We start from the raw sequence: 11,748 nt of genomic DNA on the forward strand, positions 1-11,748 counted from the left end.
CCCTCGTGCCTTCTTCTTTGGACTCCTGAACTGCGGTACGCACGGGGCCTGCAAACAGTCGGTGCTCCATTAGTGCATGAGACAAGACTGGATGAAAGTAGGGGTAGGTCAAATGTCCTTTCTTTCCATCCCCCCTCCAGGCTCTGGACCGCCAAAGCTGCCTCCAAACCAAAAGTTTCCTCCAGATGTTCTCTTTGATCCCAGTGCATCCCAAACCCCTGATGTGAGCGAGGAACGGGGAGAGCTGGCTCCCGTCCCTGTACCCAGGAAACAACACTGCCACGTGCACTCAGCACCCACGGGGCACCCAGCACCTCACCGTGTGGCTGAGGCAATTATCGCATTTAATCTTCACGACTCTCCTAAGAGAAGGTGCACTTCTATCCACGTTGCGCACGGGAAACTGAGGCGCAGGACGTTATGTAACTTGCCAGGCTCTGCACCCAAGGGGTCGGCCGCTGGCACGCCATCTCGTCATCCTCAAACTGCCTCCAGGGAGAAAGCCTGAACGGAAAGTGGCCGAGTGGCTCGACGGTCAACCTCTTGTCCTCCTCCGAAAGCTAAGGCTCCCGTCTGAAAACGCAACGCCATTCACACGCGCCAGAGGCAAACGCCCTTCAAGAGAGGAGAAGGTTTCTGTTTTCAGTTGCTCTGCTTGGCTGGACCACAGCTGACAGCGGGCTGCCCCAGATGTGTTGCTGGGGCTCCCAAGGACGGGAGACTCCGATCGCCTGAAGAGATCTTTGGGCTCGTGCCTAGGTACAGGGTGGCCCATTTTATGAATCACTCCATAAATATTTATCGAGGCCCTACTCTGTGGTAGGCATTGTTCTAACAGCAGAGATTCCGCTGGTGTGAGCAACATAGACAAAAGCCCCTGCTGTCCTAGAACTTCTATTTTAGAGAGAGCTATAAATAATAATAATAATAATAATAATAAAAAAGATAAATGGGCAACACAGATACGTTGGTTTTAGGTGCTACTTAGATGCTGAGAAGAAAAGTCAACCAAAGAAGAGGGATAGGAAGTGTGGAGGTAGAGACTGAAATTTTGGACAGGGTGACCGGGGAAGTCCTGACGAAGGACGTGACCTTGAATAAAGACTAAAAGGAAATGAGGGCAGAAATGGTACGGACACCCAGGTGCAGAGTTTTCCAGGCAGAAGGAAGAGGGAGTGCAAAGGCCCTGGGGCTGAGCATGCCTGATGAGTTCCGGGCACAGCGAGGGAGCCAATGAGGTCAGGGGGGTAATGGAGCACCAGGCATGTACAAGTGAGAGGAGAAGCCATTGCAAGGCCTAGAGCAAAGGAGCAACATTAACAGATCACTGGCTGGACGGCAGGGTGTAGAGAGGCTTCAAGGATAACCTCACAGCCCTGGTCTAAGCAACTGAAGAAGAATACTGCCATTTGCTGGGGCACCTGGGTGGCTCGTTTGGTTCAGTGTCCCCCTTCGGCTTAGGTCATGATTTCGCGGTCTGTGAATTCGAGCCCCGCGTCGGACTCTGTGCTGACAGCTCAGAGCCTGGAGCCTGCTTCGGATTCTGTGTCTCCCTCTCTCTCTGTCCCTCCCCCACTCGTGCTCTGTCTCTCTCGGTCTCAAAAATAAATTTAGAAAAAAACAAAAAACAAAAAAACAAAACAAAACAATATCGTTAAAAAAGAAAGAAGGGGCACCTGGGTGGCTCAGTGGGTTAAGCGTCCGACTTCGGCTCCGGTCATGATCTCACGGTATGTGGGTTTGAGCCCCGTGTCGGGCTCTGTGCTGACAGTGTGGAGCCTGCTCAGGATTCTCTCTCTCTTCCTCGCTCTCTGCCCCTCCCCTGCTCACACAGTCTCTGTCTCTCTCAAAATAAATAAATAAACTTACATTTAAAAAAAAAAAGAAAAGAAAAGAAAAGAAAAGAAAAAAGGATACTGCCATTTCCTAAAGATGGGAAAGTAAGGGGCGGGGAGGAAGGGAAGATTTTGGTGGAAGGTGGGGCAGGGCCGAAGGGGGCGCAGGAGATGAATGTCAGGAGCTTAATTCTGAATGCTTTTAACTCGGAAAGGCCTCCATTTGAGGTGTTGGGCAAGCCATTATATGCAAGGTGAGTCTATCATCCAGGGGAAAGACCTAGACTGGACTGGAGACATAAATTTGGGAGTTGTCAGAGTAGAGACGGTGCTTAAAGCTATGAGACCGGATGAGATCGCCCGCAAAAATGAAGAAGGATCAGAAAAGACAAGAGGGATTTAAGGCACAGGTCTATTAAAATGTTCTCCCAGGAGCCACCCTCTATGAAGTGAAGCTCGTAACACAGTCCCTTCACTACACCCCCTCACCCCGTTCATACACACCCAGCACATGTTTGCAGACCCACACACAGCACTTCCTCTATCTCTTGGTGACGTCATTCTGCTGAGTGAAAAGGAAATTCTCCTTTGAGGATGCTATCCCTTAACGAGAAAGCAATCCACAGAAGGGAGAAAAAGGGCCCTGGGCCCTGAGACAACACGAGTGACCCTTGCCCAGCAGGGCAATCACACGGGCGTTATAAAGTACGGTATTCAGGGTGGGACTCCAGTCTCCTCTCAACACCTGGTGCCTCTCTTCCTTACGTGAAATAGGAATGACATTGGCTACGTCAAGAGGAGCCCAGAACATAATAAACAGTCCATAAATAGTTGTTCAATAAATGAGGAATGAATGGATGGTAAAAGCAGCAACACACAAAAGAGCCTAACTCACAGCAGATGAGCCATAAATACGGCCAAATGCTAAATGAAAGACAATGTTCCTCCTACTTGCCTTTCCCTCCTTGCTTTTTGTCCTTTTATCCCTTTCCCTTTCCCGCCTATGACACAATAGCCAACCCATGCGTTTGTACAGGACCGTGCCGATGACGAAGCTTCATCTGCTACATTTTCTCAAAATTTCAACCTCACGGCAGCCTTCCGAGGGCAGGAAATACAATCCCCCTTTCACAGATAAGGAAACTGAGACTTGGGACAGAAAACAGCCTCCACACTCCAGGAACATTTTAAAGCAGAGACAATGACAGAAACACTGCATTCAGCGCAAGGGTGGGGCATCTGTGTTGCCAACCCAAACCTGCCTAACATCCTGTTGGGTGGGTGAAAGGGCAGGTGAGGGAAAGACCCAGAAGCTCAGGGGAAGGGAAGGTATTTGTTTATGCGTAGTCCACTAAAAAAAAAAAGAAAAAAATGGGCACAGATCCCTGAGCCCTGTGCCCTCCTTGTCCCATGCCCACGGGCCTGCCCATCTCAGTTGCATGGTCATACAGGTCATGCACTCCCTGTCACCAGATGTCAGGGCATCTCTGGGAGCAGGAGCTGGACACGGATTGGTGGGTTGGGAGACCCTGGGTGAGGAAGCTATGGGGAACCTGGTGGGGAGCAGGGACAGATGAAATCTGGAGACACATGAGAGACAACAAGCAAGGAGAAGCCAGTCAGAAATGGGGGAGAGTAAAATGGACAACAAGGGAGACACAAATGGAGAAAGGCAGAAAAGAGGTGAAATGAGGAATCAAGTGGGAATACAGAGGCAGAAAAGTCGGGAGCACTGAGAAAGGCACAGGAAGGAAACGGGTCAATCAACGCGGCCCAGAGTGAAAGCTGAGGGCATTGAGAGGCACCAGAGCTGGAGGGAGACGGGGAAGGCCTCACTAAGGAAGTCAGGATAGAGGACAGACACATCCAGGAGACCGGGGTACTAAGGCCAGACCCAGGGTCGAAGGTGGCGACCCAGGGGGTGGGGGTGTCACAAGCTCGAGATGAGACAAGAGCTGTCACAGATGGAAGTTGGGGACGCTGAGGATCAAAGGGCGGAAGTTGCGGGCACTCAGGGGGTCACACGAGGGCCAATGGAGGACACGACTAAAAACCGGGGAACACAAAGGAGGTCCGAAGGAGGGTCCGGGTGGAGACCACCGAAATTGGGGCGCGGAGGAGGTTTGGGAAGGGCCCTCAAGGCCCGCCTCCCCTGGGCCGTCACTCACCTCGGCTTACTCAGCACATCTACTTCCTCCTACTTCCGCAAACAAACGTGCCCGAGGCCACGTGACGGTCCGGCCACGGCCCTCCGCCAATCACCGAAACCCTTACCCCGGCCGCCGCTGCGGCCCCGCCCCCGCGCCGCGAGGGGGTGGTGCGAGGAAGGCGGGGGCGGGGCTCCGCCATGTTTTATAACTGCCCAATGGAAGGGGCTCCCAGCGCCAAGGAAGGCCGGGCCCTGGGTTGGAGCCAATCCTCCGCGGCGCGGCGCGGCCACGTCTGTGCGGGGCGGAAGGTCCTCGCGCCGGCTCGTTGGTGGACATGTTGATGAGGGGCAGGAGTCTCCGCCTTCTCCGCCTTCCGCCTCCGGAAAGGGTCCGGAGGTCTAGAGTCTGAACCTAGTGTCAGGGAGACGTAGGGCGTCACGGGGAGGAGCTTGCTTTGATTTTGCCGGGGCACCCCCAGATTGAGCAAATCAAAATATGAGACGTTCAGTTAAATTTGAATTTTGGCTCAACCACCAATACTTTTTCAGTTTAAGTAAAAAAACACTAAGTGCATTTGTGCTAAAAAATATATATATACACATATACATATATACGTATATATATGTATATATATATATATATATACGTATATATGTATATGTGTATATATATATGTGTGTGTGTGTGTTTTAAATAAAAAAACACTAAGTGCATTTGTGCTAAAAAATATATATATACATATACATATATACGTATATATATGTATATATATACGTGTATATGTATATATATGTGTGTGTGTGTGTGTGTGTGTGTATATATATATATTCGTTGTTATCTGGCAGCCCTATAGCAAGCTAATCTCGGGAAATATCTTTTAGTAGAAACTTGAGCAAATGACTTGGTCTCTGTGGACTCCTCATCCTTAATAAGTATGTTGTGACCTGGAGATAAATTAATCTCTGTGCCTGCACATAGTGGAATTTCAACAAATGGTCGTTGTTATGATTAGTAATGCTGAGAAAGGGACACAGAAGAGAAGAGAGGAGCCTGGGTTGTAGTGACAGATTTGCTTGTGACCAAGCAGATCACGTGAACTAATACCCATTACAAAATAATTTGACTTCACATCCATCATCTCTGAATTGTAGTTTCTTTCTTTCTTTCTTTCTTTCTTTTTCTTTCTTTCTTTCTTTCTTTCTTTCTTTCTTTCCTTCTTTCTTTCTTTTTCTTTTTTGTTTTTTTGTTTGTTTGTTTGTTTTTGAGTTTACTTATTTTGAGAGAGACAGTGCGAGCAGGGGAAGGGCAGAGAGAGAGAGGAACAGAGGATCTGAAGCAGCCTCTGCACTGACAGTAGTGAGTCCTACGCCAGGCTTGAACCCACAAAACATGAGATCATGACCTGAGCCCAAGTTGGACGCTCAGTCGACTGAGCCACCCAGGTGCCCCTGCAGTTCCTCTGGTTTGCATTTTACAGGTGAAGAAAATGTCCCTAAACCACAATTTGAATTTTGCTCAAGAGTTTCAGCTTTGAGTCGAGAGAACCAGGTGAAGACTCAGACTTCTCACTGCAAATATTTTGCTCTCCACGCCCCACACAAGTGGAGTTAGGGCGATGGTTATCAGGAAGCTTGCAAAAGGCCAGGCATTCCTCCCTCTGCGGAGTAATCTGACCCAAGAAAACATGTAGGTTCAGAGGGACGAGTCCCATTCTTCAGCAGACACCCACTCGGGTATTCAAAGTGGGTCTGAAAGACAAGTTTGGCAACGCAGACGCACAACCGAACCTGAAATGCAGAAAAGGCCAAGGGAGGCCGGATCAATTGTTAGAAACCCTCAGAGATCCATGAAAGAAATTCACAAAGTAGAATCTCAGGGCCTGATGAGATCGAGTGCCCCTCCTCTAGGTATTTCCGGTGAAAACTGTTAAAGGAGTGGATAAAGCAGGAGATGAAGTATAGGGGATGATTAGGTAGCACTGAATGATCAAGCAATGGGAGGGCCGGGGGCAAATGAGTAGGCAAGGGAATGGACTCCATTGGGTTTCTGTTGGATTTTGCATTGGGGCCAAGAACTTCTCTTGAGGGGCTGTGCTAGAAACATCTCGGTGGGGCTGGCAGCTGCAAACATCGCAGAGCAAAAGGTCTGCTTTCTAGGAGCCCAGAAGCCAGAGAATCAGGCTAGACCAAGTCCTCTGCCTCAGAGTTGGATGGAAATGTAACTGAAATTTACCAAATGGTGCAGTTTTCCACCCTTACCTTGTCTGATCCTTGCAACAATGCTGAGAAGTAGTTACTATTATCCTCCACTTTATTGTGTTTTTTAAATGCTCATTTATTTATTGTGAGAGGGACAGAGCGCACACATGAGCAGGGAAGGGGCGGAGAGAGAGGGGGAAAGAGAGAATCTCTCTGAGCTATCGGCGCAGAGCCTGACACAGGGCTGGATCCCATGAATTGTGAGATGGAGACCTGAGTGGAATTTAAGACCCAGGAAGCTTAATCAGCTGAGCCACCCAGGCACGCCCCCTACTCTGTTGTTGCTGAAACCTAGGTTCTGCAGTGCGAAATGATGTCCCAAGTCACGCATCAATAAAAGGCAGAAGCAGAATCAGGACCTTGTCTTCTCTTTTCTTTCCCTACTCTGTAGACGTCCCCGCTGGGTGCCAAGTAATGTTCTTGGTGCTGAGGAAACCACAGTGAACAAAATAGGTAAAAATCCCTGCCCTTGTGCTGTTTGCAGTCTTGTGGTGGGAAGACAGATGATAAGATAAAGCCAAACACGGAGTGCGTTTTGCTAGAGTCTTCGGGTGAAGTGTCACGATGTTATTAGCATCTTTCCAAATACCTTGCATGTTGAATCTGGGGTTGTGTATATGAGTGCCGTCGTGTTAATCCCTCCCTTTTCTGTGTGTTTGAACATTTTTATAATTAAAAAGCTAAGGAAGGGGCACCTGGGTGGGTCAGTCGGTTGAGGGTCTGACTCTTGATTTCGGGTCGTGGTCCCAGGGTCGTGGGATCGAGCCCTGCTTCAAAACTTTGGCTTTCACTTGGCGGGAAATGGGGAGCCACGGGAGCATTTTCTGAGCACAAGTGACCTGATTGGATTTACATTTTAACAGATCATTATCTGTTCGGGCAAGATTAGACCATAAGGGGCAAAGCAGAGACGGGGAGGCCAGTGAGGAGGCTGTTATAGAAATTGGCGTGAGAGACGACGGTATGGCCCGTTATCCCATCCAATCACCACGACCGCAGAATCATTACGGTTGGGGTTTGTGTCATGATAGAATGCGTAAGGTGTAGAGGGCATTGCAAGAAGGCATTGGTGAGGTCTGTCCAGTGGGAAGCTTTGTGAGATGATTCTTGAACGGGGGCGGGCAAAATAACCCCCCTACCACCTGGTCCTCCAAACAAAGTTTTGTTGGAACTCAGCCACATCATTCATTCACACGCCTATGCTTTCTACAATGGCAGAATTTTGAGTAATTGTGACAGAAAACATAGGGCCCACAATGCCTGAAATATTTCTCCCTGGCCCTTTACAGAAAAAATTTACTAACCCCTGTTCTTTTGTTTGTTTGTTTGTTTGTTTTTAATGTTTATTTATTTTTGAGAGAGAAAGACAGACAGTGAGCAGGAGAGGGGAGAGAGAGGGGGAGATACAGAATCCAAAGCAGGCTCCAGGCTCTGAGCTGTCAGCACAGAGCCCGATGCAGGGTTTCAAACCACGAACCACAAGATCATGACCTGAGCCGAGTCGGACACCTAACCAAGCCACCCAGGTGCCTCCACTAACCCCCGTTCTTAAGTGGGTTTTCAAAGGTTGAATAGGAGTTTGCCAGCTGGGTTAAGAAAGTGAAAACATGGGGCGCCTGGGTGGCTCAGTCAGTTGAGCGACCGACTTGGGCTCAGGTCATGATCTCACGGTCCGTGAGTTCGAGCCCCGCGTGGGGCTCTGTGCTGACAGCTCAGAGCCTGGAGTCTGCTTCTGATTCTGTGTCTCCCTCTAACTCTGTCCCTCCCCTGCTCATGCTCTGTCTCTCTCTATCTCAGAAATAAATTTTAAAAAGAAAGAAAGAAAGAAAGAAAGAAAAAACATGCCAGATGGAAAGAACCGTATGAGCAAAAGTCAACATCATAAGATTGTGCGGATCGTTTGGGACAACTGCAAGAGGCTGAACCCTCCTGGAATCTGATGTGTGAGCAGGTGAGTGGGCAGTGAGCTACAGAGGCCAATCGTGAAGGGTCTCGAGTGCCAGGCTGAGGATACGGATCTTGTTCTGCAGGCAGTGGGAGCCCCGGAAGGGTTACAAGCAGACAACTGACGTGGGGAAAAAAAAAAATCCCCCTGATTACATGAGAGAGGTGACTGGAGGGCACAGAGGTCACAGGCAGCTGTGTAATGATTACACCAATTACATGGCTTCCGACTTGATGCAGGGGGGTGGGGGGGTGGGAGGCATCGGGGCTTGTGCCCTCTTCTGGAAGGAAATGAGTGCAGGTGACCTTGGGCTGTGCAGCTACGTGTGTTCCCATCCCAAGGAGGAAAGCCGGTCCTGGCCAGCTAAGCCAGGACGTCCCGGCTCTAGGGGCCCCTCAGCCCAGCTCAGAGGCTCACAGGAGAGACCGTGGCCTCAGGGCCAGAGGGCCAGGGACGCGTTGACAAGAAGTTAGCCTGAACCTGGATCCTGAAGGCTGGTGAGGGTTTGCAGAGGCTGGGCAGAGGGCATCTCGGGCAAAGATGTGGGACCTGTGCCAGTGATCATGCGGAGTCTAGCCTCTCAGGATGGGGGTCTAACGTGGGGGTCTCGGGGGTCACAGTGTGCAACGTCTTCCTCCCTTTCTTTTTTCTCCTGGGCTCCTCACTTCAGTTTCTCCAGCCAGTACGGATAAAGCACCTACTACGTGCACAGCCTCACTCTTGGTGGGGTGGGGACACGAAAGGTCCTTCTGTTCCTGTCCTTAGAGTTCACAATTTAATGCACACTTGCCCCAGATACACAGGTCATTGTTTATTGTGACAAAACCCTGGACTATAGGCAAATATGATTTTCCTGGTGAAATCACAAAATGACAAGGGATCGTGTGCCACGGGACCAGGCAGGATAGCCTAGGGAATGTCGCAGTCGTGAACCACGAGCTGGGAGTCATCAGCACCGATGGCCCCTGAGATCTTGAAGGGGAATGAGATTCCCCAGGGACAGCAAGAGCAGGCAGAGGCCAACTCAGAGCATCACTAATCACTGAGCTCATGGGGAAGCAGGGATAGAGACTGAAAAGGTAGGAAGGGAAGCCCAAGCCTTAGAGGCAGAGCCGAGAGAGTGTTTCAAAACGGAGAGGAGGGAGCCACACGGTCAAATGCTGTCCAAGGACAAGACTGGGACGGAAAGGGAACCTGGATTCTGTAACCAGGAGGTCCTGGGGAGGTGAGGGGGCAAGAAAGAGGGGGGCGAGAGAGATCTGGCTGTAAAAGAGAAGAAAAGGGGGGGCTGGGGGCTGGGGTGATGGGGGGGTAAAAAGTGGGGGCGGGGTGGGGGTTGGTGATGTCAGCCGCTTGGGGAAAATGTCGGTGCTGAGAGAGTGGACGGGAGCTGGGGGGGGGGGGGGATGGCTCCTCTGCCACCGACTGGATGCGTGGATATTGGGCTGGTGGTCTTGCCTCCCCTCCTGGCATTCAGATTTCTCGATTTCTCGTCTGGCGATGATAACACCTCGCTGCTCAAATGGGGGAGAGGACCTGTGGCAATCAGGCCCGGCACATCCAGCAACGGGGTCCCCTCTGGGCAGCTGGTGAACCCGTAAACTGGTCCGTTTCCTCTCCTTTAAAATGAGGCTGATCATTTGTGCCCCACTGCCCGCCTGCCACGTGGAGGGCTTTTGTGAGAAGGAAAGTGAAGTTATAAAGACACTGAAATGCGATAAAAGCACAGGTGATGGGAGGGGGGGGGAATGGTTGGTGGATTTAGCAGTGGGAGAAAAGATCCGGGGAATATACACCGTGCAAACAGGTCTGAGGCACTTAGTGCTGTGCCTGGCACATAGGGCCAGAAATGATCCCCGTGACATCACTCCCACCCAGCAGAGGAATGCACCCAAAATGCGGCACCTGGTTCAGTTGATGGAGGGTTGCCCCCCGCCCAAGGGGGGCTGGGAAGGCCCCAGTGTCCAGGGACAGGAGCTCTTAGGGGCCTGGAAATCAAATCTCAGGACAGGAAGCACCTCCAGAGAACACTCGACCAACCAACCGGGAGTCTCAAAGCCAGCACCGGTCCCCCTTGGGCAGTGAGCCTCCAGGCTGTTTTACAATGTGGGACCCACACGGCAGAGTCAACTTTCCTTCGAAGAAAGTTTAGTGGGTTTGAGATTGTTTCAAAATCACTGACCTAATCCCAGGCTGTCACTGCAGATGGGGAAACTGAGGCTGGGAGCGAGGAATGCCCCACATCGGGGTCAGCCAGGGGTGCGAGTGAGCTGAGAGCCCGGCTTGGGTCAAGCTGTCACCGCGCACCTGCTATTGAGCGAGGCACGCCCTGTGGGCTGGGGTCCCACGGAGATGTGCTTGGGTGCTATTTGGTGTCTTGGCCAGGCGACAGGGGGGTTGAGCTTCGCAATCAGTGTTCTGCCTGACTCAGCTGGCTGAAATGCTCCCTCCCTAGAAACTGGCAACAGGGCCCCGCCCCGCCGGCCGGCAGGAGGTGGGGTCTCTGGCCCCGGGGGCGGGGTCCTCGCTGTCTTTGTGTCACTCGCCCAGGGAGGAAGCAGGTTCCTCTAGGGGACTCCGGAGGACTCATCTTTCTCTCACCCAATATATCTATCAGTCTCTTATCCCGCACTTGGCACCGGGCCACATGCTTTTAAGTGTGAACACATTACATTGTTCCTCAACCCATGAAGTCGGCACTATTTGTAAACCCAGTTTACAAAGGAGGAGAGTGAGGCAGGGAGAGGTTAAGTCACTCAGCCCGTGGAGGGGTGGAGGCCAGGATTTGAAGCTGGCAGACTACCCTGAGAGCCCCTACTTTTAGAAAAAGAAAAAGAAAAAGAAAAAGAAAAGAAAAAGGAAAAGAGAAAAACAAACAAAGGAAAAAAATGGTATTAAAACAGAAATGGCAGGAATGACAGAATTTCTGTATGTGCTTCACCCAGATCCCCCAGCTGTTAATATTTTATCACATTACTTTCTAACTCCCTTCTGTCTTGTTCTGAACCATCTGAGAGTAAATTGCAAGCCCCTTCACCTCCAAATATGCCCACACGTGTTTCCTAAAATCGAGGACGCTCTCTTGCCTGACGGCAGGACAAGGACCCCAAGGAGAAGGAAATTAACACCCGTGAGATTCTGTTAGCTGGTCTCCAGAGCTCACCGGGGTTTTACCAGCTCTCTTCACAACGTCCTTCATACCAGCAGGAAATCCTGGACCCCACACCGCCTTCGGTTGCCGGTTGCCGTGTCTCCTGTCAGCCTGGAACAGCTACCCTCTCTTTTCGTCTTTCGTGATCTCGCCATTTCTTTAAAACGGCCGGTCTCTCAGCGTTAGGCCACGATCACATTCACCAGGAGTGTTTGGATGCCGCGTCCTTCTCAGTGCATCATTTAGGGGATGCACGTGTCGATTTGTCCCCTCACTGCAGATAGCAACTTTGATCACTTCGTGAAAGTCGTATCGGCCAGGTTTCTCCACGGTAGGATTACTATCGTTCCTTTTCTAATTGAAAATCATATTTAGGGCAATTCTTGGAGACTACGCAATTTCACGCTGC

The 11,748-nt window shown here is 50.8% G+C and overlaps 1 protein-coding gene across 2 annotated transcripts in view; it reads right to left on the reverse strand.

Annotated features, from left to right (window-relative positions):
* Positions 1–4,043, reverse strand: part of PLA2G6 (phospholipase A2 group VI) — a 59,740-nt gene extending 55,697 nt beyond the window's left edge. Inside the window, exons 1-2 of one of the 2 annotated variants that reach the window (XM_042947787.1) lie at positions 4,004–4,030; positions 320–615 (exon numbers count right to left, since the gene is read on the reverse strand). The gene's annotated coding sequence lies outside the window, so the exon portion shown is untranslated. Of the gene's footprint in view, positions 1–319; positions 616–4,003 lie in introns of both variants that reach the window. The other variant, XM_042947786.1, reaches the window with a different exon arrangement.
* Between the last annotated feature and the right edge of the window lie 7,705 nt (positions 4,044–11,748).

The sequence above is a fragment of the Panthera leo genome, chromosome B4, assembly GCF_018350215.1.
Source record: "Panthera leo isolate Ple1 chromosome B4, P.leo_Ple1_pat1.1, whole genome shotgun sequence".
Lineage (NCBI taxonomy): Eukaryota > Metazoa > Chordata > Mammalia > Carnivora > Felidae > Panthera > Panthera leo.